This window comes from Equus przewalskii, chromosome 3, assembly GCF_037783145.1.
Source record: "Equus przewalskii isolate Varuska chromosome 3, EquPr2, whole genome shotgun sequence".
In the NCBI taxonomy this organism is placed as follows: domain Eukaryota; kingdom Metazoa; phylum Chordata; class Mammalia; order Perissodactyla; family Equidae; genus Equus; species Equus przewalskii.
In genome coordinates, this window is record NC_091833.1 from 4,776,962 (window position 1) to 4,793,324 (window position 16,363).

At 44.5% G+C, this 16,363-nt stretch overlaps 1 long non-coding RNA gene across 7 annotated transcripts in view; it reads right to left on the reverse strand.

The window, feature by feature from the left end:
• Window positions 1–10,750: 10,750 nt before the first annotated feature.
• Window positions 10,751–16,363, reverse strand: part of LOC139082439 (uncharacterized) — a 45,935-nt gene continuing 40,322 nt past the window's right edge. For all 7 annotated transcript variants that reach the window (XR_011538422.1, XR_011538427.1, XR_011538423.1 and 4 more), the window contains one exon: window positions 10,751–14,109. This is a non-coding gene — a long non-coding RNA (uncharacterized lncRNA). The remainder of the gene's footprint in view (window positions 14,110–16,363) is intronic.

Consider the following 16,363-nt stretch of genomic DNA (forward strand, 5'->3'; position numbering starts at 1 on the left):
CAATTACCTCCTCTATAAAATAGAGGGTTAAGCTGTATCATGAAACCACATATCATTGTAACAATGCTTGTGTGTAACGCCTGTACTATTATTTTTGTTAACAAATATATTTTAAAGGAAATTTTATATCCTATCATAAATAAAAAATAAACTAAACCCAAGTCAGCCCCAGTGGCCTTGTGGCTAAAGTTTTGCACACTCTGCTTCAGGGGCCCGTGTTCAATTCCCAGGCGCAGAACCACATGACTTGTCCGTCAGTAGCCGTGTTGTGGCAGTGGCTCACGTAGAAGAACTAGCACTTACAACTAGAATATACAACTATGCACTGGGGCTTTGGGGAGGAAAAATAAAAAAGGGGAATATTAGCAACAGATGTTAGCTCAGGGAGAATCTTTCCAAGCAAAAAAAAAAATAAAATAAAGTTATTTTCTAATATGTATCCACATAACCATGGGACCAATGAAAAATAGAGTGTCTATTACCACTTAACAAATTGCAAGTCCCATCAGTGGTCTGTGTACTAGGCTTTGAGTAATGCTGGAGACTTCAGGAACTTTTATCTCTAGATTATTTCAAGAGTCTCTTCCAGTTCTGCCCCTCAAGGACTAAACTTCTGCTCCAAGATGGAAGGGAGATGGCTGAGCAGCATGCAAAGGGACAGACGGACATCCAAGGCAGGTGAAAGGATGCAGGTAGTCCACAGCTACACACGGTGGAGATGACTGGAGGCAGAAAGAAAGTCCGCTAGGTGGTATCACACCCACCTAAATCCTATTAACCACCCACTGACCACCTGTAGTCCCCACCTGCCCTTGGGATTTCTTCTACCCCAGAGAGCTGAATGATAAGCAAACACATGGACCATAACATTGATCCTTACATGTGGACTCTCAGAGTGGACGCAGGACCCCACGCAAATTGCACACAAGGTCCTTCTCTGCCCCAACGCCCACTGCTAACTTTGACACCAACCTGTTCTTCCATTCACGAACGCCATTTCACCCATGTTGTCACATCTATGAGATAAGCGGGTACCTGATGCTCCTTTCGCTGATGAAGAATCGAAGGCTTTAAAAGAAAACCAGTCACACTAGACGCACGGACCTTCAAATCCAGTTCTGTTTCCTCCAAGCCACAGCTGCCTCTAGATGGACAATGCTACACGCAACTCAAAATTCTCACCACAGAACTCAATGACTACCTTTCACAAACTTTCTAGTGCATAACGTTTCTCTTGACCAAGATATAGGAATTGTTCCAATTCAGGTATCTGGGGCCAAGGATGCACAGAATGTGCAATTTCTCCAGTAGCTGAAGGTGCTTTTAAGATGCACAGTCAGTGAGCCACTCTTTGAACACCTGTTCTACCAGGTCCTAGAATAAGGAGGGAGCATGAGATCCTGGGAGTCAAGACACCACATCTGCCGCTCTCCTCTCTCAGCTTGTTTCTTCCTCTGCCATGACCCCACCATGCCAGGGCCTAAAAGAGTCTTCCAGCCTTCACATTCCGGGCCTGGGCAGCACTGCCTTCACCTGCAGTGTGCGGTCAAGTACACTAATTGGCATCATGCAAATGCCTCCTCTCTTCTCACTTCACAGGCAGACTGTGTGTGCTTAGTCGAGGGGCAGGGGGAGAGCAGCGGGGATACGACCAGCTGCTCTGGAATCAAACTGCCTTCACTCAAATCTGGATCTGACTTTTACTAACTGTTTGAGTATAGGCAAGTTACCTAACGTTAACTCTTCTGAACTTGTTTCTTCAACGTAAAATAGGCAAAAAAAAAAAAAAAAAAAAACCCACTCAAATGACCGAAGATCAAATGAGCTATTAACCCTAAAGGACCGAATACAATGCCTGGCATGTAGTAAAGGTTCAAAAAAACATTCCCTGTTATGAGGATGACTAATATATTTCTTCCTCTGCTCCAACCCTGACTAAGTCTCTCTGCTGTTTACAGAAGAAGCAAAGAACAGGCAGAACAGCCTCTGTGCCACAGGCGCAGGCCGTGTGCTTAGACAGCCCTGCGCACAGGTGCTCCGTTCCATCTTCCCTAATAAGACAGCGTTAGAATTAAGATCGTAGGGAGTTGTATGTCAGCAGTCGGGGAGGCAAAGGAGGAGTCCACAGACCCTCAGCTCTAATTCTCCAGCCCAAGGTCACTGTTCAGTCGCCATTGGGCCCTCCCTGCCTGTGTGTTTCCTCAGCCCATGAAATGGCATGAAGTTTCTCGGGCTGCAATTAGGAGAGTGCATACAGACCAGTATCTCTGTGTGGGACCTCATTAAAGGGAGTGATGAAGTGAAGGTCGGCCATCTGTACAAGGACAAGGAGTGAAGAACCAAACAACAGAAAGCCAGGAGGCTAATGAGAAACAGAAAGTGCGTTCGGCACTTGGCATGAAAAGAGGGAATCTACTTGGGAGCAGAAACTTGTCAGAAGCTCCCCAAAATTGGCTAAAAAAAATCAGAAGACATAAATGTTTATAAAGATCTTAAGTTTAGAATCTTCCAAAGAGAATAAAACAAATGCAACAAAACTTTCTAGAATGTTAAAGCAAAACAGAGACCCTACTTCTCATTATACAAATTTCTGCTGAGCATCTACGATATTGCAAGACTATTAGGAAGGGAGAAACATGTCCTTTAATAACAAATAATCCCACATCCTGGTGCTATTCACTATTCTACGTCTCATTGCTCCTCTATCCAGCAGCTATGCCCCGAGTGCCTCCAATCTTCTCAAGCCCCAGAAGGTGAGGAACTGGAGGGGATGTTGTTTTGACTGCCCACTGCGTATTTTCCTTCTGTAATAGCGCGGTGCCCATGGCCACGGACTTGGGCAGTGGATCATCCCAGTGTAGCCCAGCCCCATGCTCACAGGAACGGTCTGTGGTGGGCACACAAACCCAGCCTGGTCACAGCCCTGCTCTGAGGCTTTTTCACTGGAGATGACGACCAGACGTGTCTTTATTCTACTGTCGGGGGATGGAGGACCGGGACTCTGGCTGTCACAGGGCTACACTCTCCAGCGGGCAGAGGAGAAGGGCCACAGTTAGAGGACATGAAGTGACACACAAAGAGAAGCAAAAGTGTGTGTGCGCACACACACGCTTATATGTGTACACACACTTGTATGTGCCTAGGAGAGAGCAAAAGAAACAGGGACGAAGGTAGAGTATCTTCAAAGTGTTTGAATCTTGGAATCTGTAAAACCTAAACCCAACTTTACTTTTGCTCTTTCCTTGTTTGGTTATAAAAGCTAAGAAATTATCTCGTTAGGTTGGGTTTCTGTCACTTGCAAACCGAAGTATGCTAACAAAGAAGAGGAAATAAAAAGGAAAATAGGCCATGGGGGCTGGCCCAGTGGCACAGCGGTTAAGTTCATACATTCAGCCTTGGCAGCCCAGGGTTCGCCAGTTCAGATCCCCAGTGTAGCCCTATGCACTGCTTGTCAAGCCATGCTGTGGCAGGTGTCCCAAATATAAAATAGAGGAAGATGGGCACAAATGTTAGCTCAGGGCCAGTCTTCCTCAGCAAAAAGAGTAGGATTGGTGGCAGATGTTAGCTCAGAGCTAATCTTCCTCAAAAAAAAAAAAAGGAAAATAGGCCATGATCTCAAGTTTCAAGGAACCTAAAACCTACTTAAGGAGGCAAGTGTAGTGATTTGAACCCCTAACCGGCACGAATGTACACTTACAACATCCCACGAGAATCTGCAAGGCCATGGAACAGAAGGCTCTTGGTTCTAACAGTTGTGTTCTGTAGCACTAAGCAATATCTGCTATTCTCTCTCAAACTGCTTCATTTGGGGCCACAAACCAGTTCTTGAAAGCAAGGAGATGAGGGCACAAACCTCATAGAAACCTACTATTCCAAGGCCGATACAGTGGGCCAGGGCTGCATTTCCCAGAGAGGGTTCCTTGGAACACTCGTCTGGGGAGACGTGGAGCTGAGTCTGCTCTTTTCAAAATGGCACGCCCTGTGCCTAGCAGGGAGTCCAGCGTGTGGTGAGCACCAAATTGAAATTTATTAAACAAGTGACTAAAGCTGCCAGGAAAAGTTAGTCTATTGCCCAAAAAATTTGAGAAATGTTACATGTTTTATCCTCTTCTTAGAGAAACATGTTTCACTTTGTTTAGTACACTGTTCCCCCAAACCTTTTATCACTAAGGAAGTCGTTTTGCTGCGTAATACCAGTTAGCATTCCCACCTCATGAATCTAATGTGTGGACCAGGCATGAGCAAACACTGGACAAGTGCCACTAGTCAATAAGAGAACCGTTCCCACAGCCTGGCCTAGGCACAGCTAGAGCATGCTAGTTAGGAAGCATAGAACTTTCCAGCAGCATCTGCTCCATATTCCCACCCTATTTCCATTTCTACATGTTGCTTTCCAAAGGGGTAGGAGCCAGGGCTGTAGATTCTTAACTGAGCTGGAAGACTACCGCTCCATACACACACCCCTACACCAGCCCAGACACAAACGTTGGCAGGTAATCTTAGCCAGAGAGTACTTAAATATCGAGGTAAGGAGAAAAGCCTCAAATCTGAATGTAGCAGGCTGGCACAAATTAGGAAAGATTAATAGAGTCAGACCCACACTTTTTGAGTCATTTTTAGATAATCAGCAGGTTCTCACTGGCATTATCCTAATCCAGCCACCACCATGGAAGAAAATTCACTCGATGGCTCTTATGGTCAACTCCACGGGAACCCAATAAGCTATACTAATGTGCAGAGAAGATCAGGGCCAGGGCCAAAGGGGCAGAGAGCTAATTCTAAGTACGAAATGCTGCCAGAACTCAGGAGCTCTGCTTCTCAGGAAAGGCTGACATTCTCCCTTAGAAAACTAAATCATTTCAATGATTAATTGCATCCATTGAGTTGGTCTTTGCAAAGAGGGCTCTAAGAGCCGTGCTCAGGAGTTGATTCTTGGAAGTTCTTAGCCCAAAATACAATCGGGTGAGTGGCAAAATGGGGGAGCCAAGATAGCTCTGACCTTTTCAACAATGGATGTTTTTTTAGATGTGGGAATTGAAACTGGAGCTGCAGCCACTCGTTTAAAGACAAGGAAGGGGCGGGGGGGGAGGGCGAGCATGTGGTCCTGATTCAGGTGGGCCCCTTCAGCAGTCACTTAAAACCTTTGCTGTAATCAGCTTTACCAAACCTGCCTGACTTTAATGGTTACCTCAGGAGCTGATCTGTCAAGCGTGCTTTTCTTCTTTCTTCTGGAAAGAGAGCCTCCACTTCATTTGAAGAATTACTCATCCTGTACTCCATGTGATCCCATGGCACAGCCAATCACATGACCCGCCTCCTGTCCCCAGGTGTTGCCATGTGCCCCGGTATTAACCAATCACACTATGTGATTCACTTGGTCCCAGGGATTGGTCCCGGGAAAAGCATGTGACCCACACCAGCCAATCAGAATATTTCTTCTCATGGTTATCCTGTAAATTCTGAAAGAAGGAATCATTTTTCCCACTGGATGTTTGACTTTATTTTTCTAGAGTTGGTAGCAGCCATCTCCCTCATGTGAAGTAAGAGAGGACAAGACCAACACAGACAGTACCAGAATAAAGAGATGGAATTGGTGAGGCAGGAATGATAGCTGGAGCGAGAGAGAGAGATTTGATGACACTGTTTGAGCTCCTCATTTTAGGCATGCCTGAGGCCACTAAACTCTCTTTTTTGCTGAAGCTAGTTTGTGCTGGATTTTCTGACACAACTGAAAGAATCCTGACCTATACAGTGATCTCCCCCAAACTGGATTAGTTTATCTTCTCTGAAAATGGCACTAGTTACAATTGTGTTTTAATTGTCTGCCTCCATGAGTGGACAGTGAGCTAAATGAGCACTTCCAGGCCAGGGGAACCATGACTTTATCTCCAGCTCCTTGACCCATAAATGACAATAGGTCGGTGTATTCATTTCCTGTTGCTGCTGTGACAAATTACCACAAACTTGGTGCTTAAAACAAAATAAGTTATTATCTTATAGTTCTGGAAGTCAGAAGTTCAAAATAAGTCTCACTGGGCTAATGTGAAGGTATGGGCAGGGTGGTTCCTTTAGAAGGTTCTGAGAGGAGAATCTGTTTCCTTGCCTTCTTCAGCTCTTGGGGCCATCTGCATTCCTTGGCTCGTGGCTGCTTCCTCAGAGCACTCCTACCTTTTGCTTTTGTTGTCACATCTCCCATTACTCATTCTGCTCCTCCTGCCTCCCTAAGAATGCTTATGATTACATTAGGCCCATCTGGATAATCCAAGATAATCTCTCCATCTGAAGAGCTTCAATTTACTTCCATCTGCAGAGTCTCTTCCAGGTTCCCGGGATTAGGATGTGGGTGTCTTTGGAGGGCCATTATTCAGCCTAGCGTAGCTTGTGTGCACAAAGTATTTGTAGAAAGAAAGTTTGTGAAGCATTTGCAATCTTTCCAAAGTCCAATGTTGTAAGCATCTTAATATCAGGGAAGGCAAAGGATTACAGCAGAGGACAAAGAAGAATACAGCCACCAGATGCCCTCTGTGGGCTTCAGGGTCCTCATTGTCATTTTACCATATTGAATTAAATGTCTGAATCCCTAGTGAGTTAAGCATTGCCTTTACTCAATGTACATTATTTATAGTTCCCCACAGAAACATAAACTTCTAGCATTGACAAAAAAGGAAGGTGGGGACCCAAATGGCCTTCCCCTTAAACCATGCTCTTTACTGGGATCTAAGCATAGATCTGGCTTGCCCTAGAGGAAGAACATCACAGATTCTACAAGTGGGAAAGATCCACGCTCTGGGAGATCCAAGGAAGCTAGCTTTTGAGATGCCGTCTGGGGCTCCCAAGATCGCTCTTGAATGTCTGACATAAGCTGGTGCTGATTCACCCATCAAATTTCATGACTTAGAGAGAAACACATTGTGATATATGTCAATCAGCTCAGCTCCCATTACCTCCCCTAGCTGATCTCCAGTTGTCTGTCAGGTTAAGAAAACCAAGATAGGAGTCACCAATTGTTAATAATAATAGTATTATCTATTGACGCTTACTATGTGCCAAATGTATTGTCATGCACATGCAGTAGTGTCATGCTAGCTGCTGTAACAGATAAACTCTCACATTTCAGTGGCTTAACATAATAAAAGCTTATTTTTCGCTCACAGAAAGTGCAGTCAGCAGTGGCAGGGGAGAGAGAGTGGTTATGCTCCAGGCAGCCAGAGACCCAGGTTGCTTCCATCCTGTGCACCACCATTCCCTCGAGCCTCAGAGACCTTACAGAGAGCTGGCAGGCAGGGCAAGATCGCGGAGGTCTGCCTCCTGGAGGCTTTCATGGGCCAGGCTCACATGACTTTCACTCATATTGTACTAGCTGAAACCCAGTCATCAGGCCACACCTAACGGCAGGGGAGGCTGCGAAATGTAGACTGACTTTGTGTCCAGGAAAACGATGAACAAGTTTTTAAGGAACGCATTAGCAATCCCCACCACCACACATTTCTCACACAATCTCAGCTAATCCTGCCAACAATTGTATAAGGTGGGCACCATTGTCATTTCCATTGTACGGTTGAGTCTCAAAGGAGTCAGTACCTCCCCAAGTTCATGCAGCCCAAATTGTGCTCAGAATACAAGTCGTTCTGACTCCTAGACTCAAGCAAGGGCGATTCTGCCTGCCTGCTCCAGCCCCTCCTCAGGGTTATTTGGCAATATCTCTAGATATTTTGATTGTCACAACTGGGGCGGGGTGGGTAACAGTACTAGCATTTAGTGGGCAGAGGCCAAGGATGCTGCTACACATCCTACAATGCACAGAAAAGCCCCCATAACAAAACATCATCTGGCCCAAAATGTCAACAGTGCCCAGACTGAGAAATCCTCTTAACATTACACATTTCTACTATTCTAAGGGTGAGGGGCTGGCCTTCAGAGGTTCTCCCACTGGAAAAGCTCCTGAGACTGACATGAAACTGTTAAATTTAAGTAACAGAGGGCTTTTTCCCTTTAATGCAAATGGCAAAGTGCCAAATTATTTAACTTATGATGGAAATTATTGCTCCAATAAAAATATATCCTTTGGAAATAGGACTGCAAATAAGCAGTGACATGAAACAAGCCTGAGTCGGCTCCAACCAGAAGAGCAAGTGGGAGAGGGGGGTGGGTGCCAAAGGAAAGCAGGCATATGATTTATTTATTATTAATATATATTTTTTAGCAGCGTCTGATCTTGCCTCATGTGCTGGAATGGACACTTATCCAAAGTAGCTTTGGCAAAATGGTTATTCTTCACCATGATTCTGCACCTATTTTGTGACAACACAGGTGAAAGATGAGACGCTTCTTGCATTAAGAAAAGTGTTTGATTTGCCGATCCCCAAAGCTCTCCCTCCAAGTACGAGGAGAAGACAGAGCTTCTCTGCAGTCAAGTGGAATGTCACGCACCTTTGGATCAGGAAGCCTGGCTTAAACCTTGGCTCCCCCTTTCCCAGCTCTGTGACCTTGGAAAATTACTCTTTGAGTCATTTTCTCACCTGTGAAATAGGAATAATAACCATATATAGTTCACAGATTAGTGAAGATTAAATGAGAAAATCATGTACAGATATCAGGTCAGAGCCTGGCACATAGCTAGTCCTCGAATGCCAGGCCTTACTGACCTCCTCCTCAACATCACTAGGAGCACTGCAGAGAGGGACAGAAGTAAGAACGTGCTAAGTCTTGGAGGCACAATGTCACCACGAAAAGACTTAACTGTGGCTCTAAACACACATGGCAGAGCTCCAGCTTTTCTCCTTGCTATTACTGTGAGCTTGGCCACATCAACTCAAGGCCTCTGAGCCTCAGTTTACCCACCGGTGAAGTGGAGATAAGGCCTTCCTCTGGCATCTTCTCTCAAGGCAGTCATGAGGAAGTGGAAGTGTGGCAGGAAGTCTGCCAGGGTTCAAGCACAAGTCATGCCAGTCACTCGCCGAATGACTTTGGGTGAGTGACTCAACTCTTCTGCGCCTCCAGTTTCTCCCCTTGGCAAATGGGGAGAACAATAGTTTTCATCATGGTGGAAGACATATAAGGGCAGGGGTCCTGCCTGCTTCATTTGCAGCTGTATCCCCGGTACCTATGGGTCTGTCTGCTACAGAGTGGGCATTCAACAAGTATTTGTTGAAAGAATGAATACCCTGTCACATAGGGTTGCCATTTGGCTTAAATGGGATTATACCTGTGATGGCCATAGAATGGTGTCTGGCCCGTAGTATGTATAGAAGAAACACTGGCTATTATAACACTGTCAGCAGGTGTTGTCTAAATGAGGGGTCACTAACTCTAAATACACACAGCAACAGCCTCGGGTTTGGTTCACCAGAGCCAGGAACAGCCCTGGGTGCAGTCAAGACAGACGTCGGAAGTGCTCCTTCCTCTTTAGCTGGCTCTATACTCGGAGGTTTGCCACCGTCCCCCTGGCCAGGCATTATGCGAACTTGATGCTCCCCCCATGCTTACATCCCTGGGTTTCTTCTCCCAAATAGGTGTGCACATTAGATCTCTTGTTGAGTATCCATGGTAGTTCATGAGTGACTCTGTCTGATGCAGCGTGTCACTCCATGGGTCTCTGCAGCTTTGACTCAGCAAGATGGTACATCTGAGGAAACTTTCAGCATTGAGAACACCCATGTGTACTGTTTGTACACACGGGCCTGTGTACAGTTCAAATCATCACCGTAGCAGACATTCCTAACTGGCCCTCATGTATGGATAGAAATAGCCACTCACCTTCCAGTCTATCCTCTCTTTGGTGGCTGCAGAAGCTGCAAAGCTAAATACTCTACTTCTCAGACTCCCCAAGGTTCACGATGTCATTTCAGTTTGGGCTCTCAGATGCACAAGCTTTAGAAGGTGGCAGTGAGGCAGAAACCATGCTTCTCTGGCAAGGGTTGCCATAACAATATTTGATTTTTCTACAGCAGGGTTAACAGAAGTCCAGGGAAGGGACTCTGGCTTTGTGGGTGTTAAGAGGCAGGATGCAGGGCACCATCTTGCTGGTGTGGATCCAGAAGTGGCACGGCTCTAGAGCCAATGGTTCTGATGGCAGCTTCCTGATCCCTGGAACACATGAAGGTGGTGCACCCAGGAGCCAGGATGTGGTAGGGCAGCTTCTCAATCCTCCACCTCCTGAGTATAACAGGGGCCATTCCCTATGCTGGCCAATTCTCTATAGCTCTTCTGGAAGTCTTTCCTGGAACCAATCCTAGCTCTTCCAACCATTTTCTAAATACTGAATATCCTGCAAGTTGCTTTCTGCTTAAGACAGCAATTTCTATGTTCTGCCACTGAGCCATGACTAGCAGACTCTGCTTTCCCACTAGCAATTCCGATTTTCAGCTGAAGCCCCATTCTGTCCCTCCTCAGTCCTCCTAGGTCTGTAGGGGTCATATATACAACCCAGGCCTAACCCAGTGGAAGGCCTGAGTCTTCTTCACATAGTCACTGCTTCAGGGGTGAGCCTGCGACCCCGGCCTCCCCAAGCAGGCTAACTCTCAGGGAGCACTAGGAGTAAATCTCTCTCATTCTTTTCTGCCAGATTTGAAGTTAGCAGGCATCCTGTATCCATGAGAAGAAATCCATCTGAGGATGAGTTCTCCACAGAGAAAGCTGAGCCAGCCAAGAAATGGTGACTAAGAAATCACATCTGTGGTGGCTTGAGCTCTTGTATCCAGCTGCACCCAAAGTAAGATTAACCCTTAGAAAGTTAAGGTATATAAACCAAGAGGGTCTCATTCATTTATTTTTTGTCCAATAAGCCAGTGTGGATTACATTATCCAACAGTAGCAATCAAAAAGTCCTGATTGTCATACTACCCAATAGAGTAGTTTATGCTGTGGGCCTGTCTCTGCTTCTGGAAGTCAAAGGTTAGTGTAAATGTTTCCTGGGAAAGAACCAATTATGTCCATAGAATGTACAGAACCTGCTCTTCTCTCTACCCCTGGGCTGCCCACGGCCCCTTCCTCCTAATGTCTGTGCACGTGCATCCTAAGGATGATACTCCAGAAACCACCAGTCCAGAAAGCCCTTGCCTGTATAACTCACCCCACTAGCTTGGGCTTCTGAGAGAAACGAGGAGTTGTTTGTTTGCCACTTATTATAATTGATTTGTTTTTCCCCAACTGTGCACTCAATCTCGATTCCCTCTGCTGTAGACAGCAAATCTAGTGCTCAGAGCTCAGGGAAGTCTATTATTAGCTGCATATCATTTGTCATGTGAGGGAGCATGGATTTTGGTGGCCATGGAGTTGATGAATGATTTGGGAAGAGTGAGCAGGAAGTAAGATAGTTTTGCCTGGAGGAGAGAAGTTTGAAGGATTCTTAAAAGAGTCAAGAAGGATTGTAAGAGAATATGCCGAACTCAGTGGACTTGCCACAATGCTGGACACAAGGGTCCTGCTGGCAAAAGTCATAGCCACTCAATCTTGCCACCGTGGTGCTTTTACAGTGACCACTGTTTCTAGGCATACTTTGGGGTTCAAAGGGTCTCAGATATAAGATTATTCTTTCCTTGTAATGGACTAGATGAAAGAAAATTGTGGAAGAGACAGGGCCACCTACCTGCCCGAGATACCCAGGGGAGTCTTCTAGTCCACCTTCCTGGTGCCATCTGCCACCTTCTCTTCAAGGGAAGCTTCTGGGCTCCAGGTCTCAACTGCTCCTACGTCAGATCCATACATCCCTGTTCCCAGTGGTGCCCATACGAGAAAGCAGTACGGTAAACACATGCACATCAACCTTTGCCAACACACTTTATATGTAGTCCCTTCTCCTTTGCATGCCACACTCTAGACACCACCTGAAAGTGGGTTTTAAGACTATATGGACGGTCAAAACAGGAGAGATTCGAGGCAAGTCATCAAATTACATCACCACTCTGCCACTGGTTTATACCACAGAGAGGAATGTATTGCCTCCTCGAAGCTAGCTAAAATGAAAGAAGCATGTCTGAAACAGCTTCCAATGCGAGCTTATATTTACCTAGCATTGTACAATCACCCTAAATTTGGACTTATAAATTCACCTCTTTTGATCTTCCCAGGAGCTCAGAAGGTCTACAAGGCAAGTAGTTACATCAGCCCCATTGTGCAGGTGAGGAGATATTCAAGCCCAGAGACATCCAGTGACTTGCTCAAGGTCAAATAGCTATTATGAGGTAGAGTCAGGACTCACATTCAGATTGCTCAATATTTAACCCAGCACATCCTTCATTCTTGTCTACAGTACAAGATGTCCAATTCCCTACAAGATACATTGGCATCTGCAAATTCTCCGCAGGGGTATCCACCATAATTAGAATTGGTGACATCAATTTATGACTGTCTTGTTTTGAAGTTCCTAAGAAGACTTAGCAATTTAACATGTCAGAGACTATCAGGAAATCCAGCCTTCTCATCTTGCCATCACCAATAATTCAGGGATAAGCTATGCAGAAAACAGACATCTCAAGCTTAAGCTTATCCACCATTGCTTCTTTTTGAGCAGAAATAGCCAAATGCTCTTACAGCATCTCTAGAAAACAGCAGTGACCATCCCTTATTTTAATGGCATGATAATTGAACTGAAGACACACTGGAATCTGAAGACACTGGAAGGTACACGGCATCCTCCTGCATTTGCAATTAGGGAAAATCGTGAATGGTGATGCTTTCACAAAAGCCACCAGGCGTAGCCACAGGGAGAAGTCGCATAGGTAAGAACAGAAAGCCTGTGATTAGCAGATAAGAAACTAAACTGGAAAACATGAACAGTACTGTGTAAGTTCACCAACTGCAATATCCTGACCCTCACTGTGGCTTGCATTACCCAGGGAAAACTTCAGATGAACTGGATTTATTTCAAATGCACATGGACATCCAACAGATGTGCTAAATGAGCACACCACTTTTACTTTCTCTCTTCAGTTGCTTTCAATATTAAGATTGAGGCATTAACAGTTAAGTATTCCTCCTGCAGGATGGAGCGGAATATTACAAACCGTCTTTGCAAGGGGGCTAAATCATGACTGACAAAATAAAATTTGTTAATACAATGGTTTGAGGCACTTGACAGAAATTTTTGTCAACAGTGTAGATTAAGGGATTCAAAAAAATGAAACTTGCAGATGAAATGGCTTTGATGTTTCTCATGAAAAGCATTTTGTTGACAGACTGGATCAGAGCGAAAAATGTGCATTTTCTCAATGCACGGGTTTTAAGTCTTCGACAAAACATGTATTAGTCCTGCTGTTTTTGCTCATTTGTCATAAACTCGAACGGCCTTGCCTTTAGCCATATGGACAGTGGAAAACCACCTTACAAAATGTTGGTTTGGTCCAAAGCAGTCATGAGGGATGGCCATGTCCTTTTTCAAGTGCTTATTGACTAGTTCCCAAACACATTATTTTATCTCATTCTATTAATTCTTCTACGCATCGGATTCTTTTTCCATTTAGAAAAGATCTTCTGATGTCAATCAAGACAGTTTGGGTTATCAGCAGCAGAAACCAAAAAAGGCTCCTAAGCCAATGGTTCTCAAAGTATGGCCCCTGGACCAGCAGCCACAGCATCTCCTAGAAAATTATTTGAAATGCAAGGTTTTGGTTCCCACCATAGATCCACCTGAAGGTGGGGCATAGAAATCTACATTTTAACAAGCTCCTCAGGTGATTTGACGCACAGAAATGTCTGCGAACAATTGACTTGAGCAAGAGCCAAAAAGAAATAGATTGGTTCACACAACTGCAAAGTTCATGGATATACGAGACTTCAAACACGGTTGTATCCAGGAGCTCAAACAATGTCATTAGGACCCTTGCATCAATTTCTCTGCTTTCCTCTAGAGTGGCTGAGCTCTTAGTTAACTTCTCCCTTCCTGGTGACAAGACGTCAGGAGCTCTAAGCTTATGTCCCATCTTCTTGAATACTACAAAAGAAAAAAAAAATGTTTTTCCCCTGATAGCTCCAACAGATTCCAAGATGGGATCCCATTTGCCCTATTTGGTCCAGCTCAGATCTTGTGGCCTTTCTTGAACTTATCACAGTAGCTCGAGGATGTTAAACTCTGAGTGGCCAGTCTTGTTTTACCTACAGGAGCGGTTGGCACTGTAAAGTCATAAAGAAAGAGAGTAAGGAGGAATGGTCACCTATAGAAAATCCAAAGCGGATCTAGGAAGATGGGGGAATGGATACTAGCCAGGTGAAAACAAAATATCCATGAGAGGTTTAGTCTTTGGTCTTCCAATAAATTTCAGATCAAAACAAGGGTAGCTTCCTAAATCCACACATCTTACATTAGCATTGCTCTAGATACTGAAGGTGGAACCCTGCCCCTCTAATCCCACCCTCCTCCTCAGGCCCTCTCTGGCTTCTTGGTAAATGAAAAGAATGGAGGATTAGTTCTTAACAAATGCAACTCAAAAGCTGCTAGCAAAGGATCTAGGAGAGAGGATTATTTAGCAGGGCCTACACGTCTCTAAACAGAGTTCCTAAAGATTGATGATGAGGAGTGTTCTAGAAAAGATTCCTTAAGGAGCATGAGGCACAGCTCTGCATAGATGGGGGTGGGGGCAAGTGGCCACCTTTGACTCTGTGGCCGTGTAGTATGGCTGCTTCCCTCAGTAGAGCCTTTTGTCCCCTATAGTTCACAGAGGAATTTATTTAGCAAAGGAATAAAGAACTCATGTACACGGCATGGCTTTCATCTTCAAACCAAGACTGCAACTTTGAGCTGTCATAGTTGTGCCATCTCAGCAGTCTAAATTCAATGTTTTACAAAAGAGAGAGAAGAAAGAAAACTTTATCCACATCCTGTACCAGTGTCTCTATCTAGAACAAGGAAATGCTTCCCTTTTTGGAACAAAATGGAAATGCTCAGTAAGTAATCTCCTTCTAACTTGAGAATTACTATCCAGAATAAATGTCTTGTCAAATGCCTCTTATAACATTGTTCGTAGTCCGACTTGCTGATTGCCTGCGCCCTGCCCTCCACACTTGGATCTCCCCAAGGGCGGAGGTCATGTTTAATTCCTCCCTGTGTCTTCACTGCTGGATAGGAAATCTTGCACAGAGGCAGCGTTGTATATGTATGAGTCACATTAAATTAAGTGGAAAGAGTGTCATTTCTCATGTTTCCTTTTTCCTATTATTAAGTAGCCCCGTTGCAGCATACACTTAACTCTTCTCTGCTTTCTATGCCAGAACGTTTGTTACCTCCTCACTAGGCAGTCTGTTGACAAGATGGGCAGTTTGAAGGACTACCTAATGCCACCTTTCTTTCTTCTACAATCTAGCTATATGAGGATGACCTTGAGACATTTTTACGCCCAACTCCCTCACGTGACCACTAGAGGGCAGCAGAGCACACAGTGATGACACAATGGCCGTTTTGTCCAGCCTTTGTCTCCAGCTCTCCAGTCCCCTCAATTATCCCAGCTTTCATCCTTTTGTTAACTTTGGCTTTATGGGTGCAAGTTTCAGTACCGGACAGCCCTGTTTGTTTCAGAGCGAGGAAAACCATTCCTTTTTTCTTTCTGACTTTGAATGTGATTCCTTGGAAAAATAATTTCATTGGCAAGCCAAATTACTCAAAGTTTACAAAAATACATCTGTTTTTTAAAAACATGGCTTCTCCTTTCAAAAAGGAAAATGTTAAATCTTATGTACCTATGTTAGGCTACAGCTTTCCCCTCTGAGCGCCTTTTCTATAAGATCTTTAGCTGAGCTGTTCCATCACTGCCTCCAGCCTCCATTCTTCTCCTGATCCCAAATCCAGTCTGGGAAAAAGCTCTCATTGGAAGGATAATTAAAGTAGATGAACAAGTCCTTCAGCCGCAGTTAATCCCAGTAAGCCTAATTCAGCTTCTATAGATGGAGGGATAAGTATGTTCCCCCATCAGCGTCATTCATAGCTGGACCGCAGCCTGCACCAATAAATCACTCCCCAGATAAACACAAGGTCATGGAGACCAAGTTTCTACATAAGTAAGATTTAATTTGGTCTAGGTTTGATCCAATTGCGCAGGTCAAGGAATCACTGTCAAAAAAAAAAAAAGGCTACTTAGAGCTAAATTTCAGGAAGAACCAAGACTTTGAATCCTTGCCTCCATGAGAAAATTCTCTTCAAGTTCTTGGAAAGTGCCCTTAATTTAACGTGCAAATCAGAAGAAACTTTTAAAATAACAACTTAGCAATAATTATTAAAATGAATGATTCCATTTCTAGAAATCTACCTACAAAAATATACATATGCACATTCATATTAGGATACTCATTGCAGCATTATTTATTATAGCAGATAATTGGAAACAACCTAAATGTCCAACAAGAGGGGATTACTTAAATATATTTTAATACATCC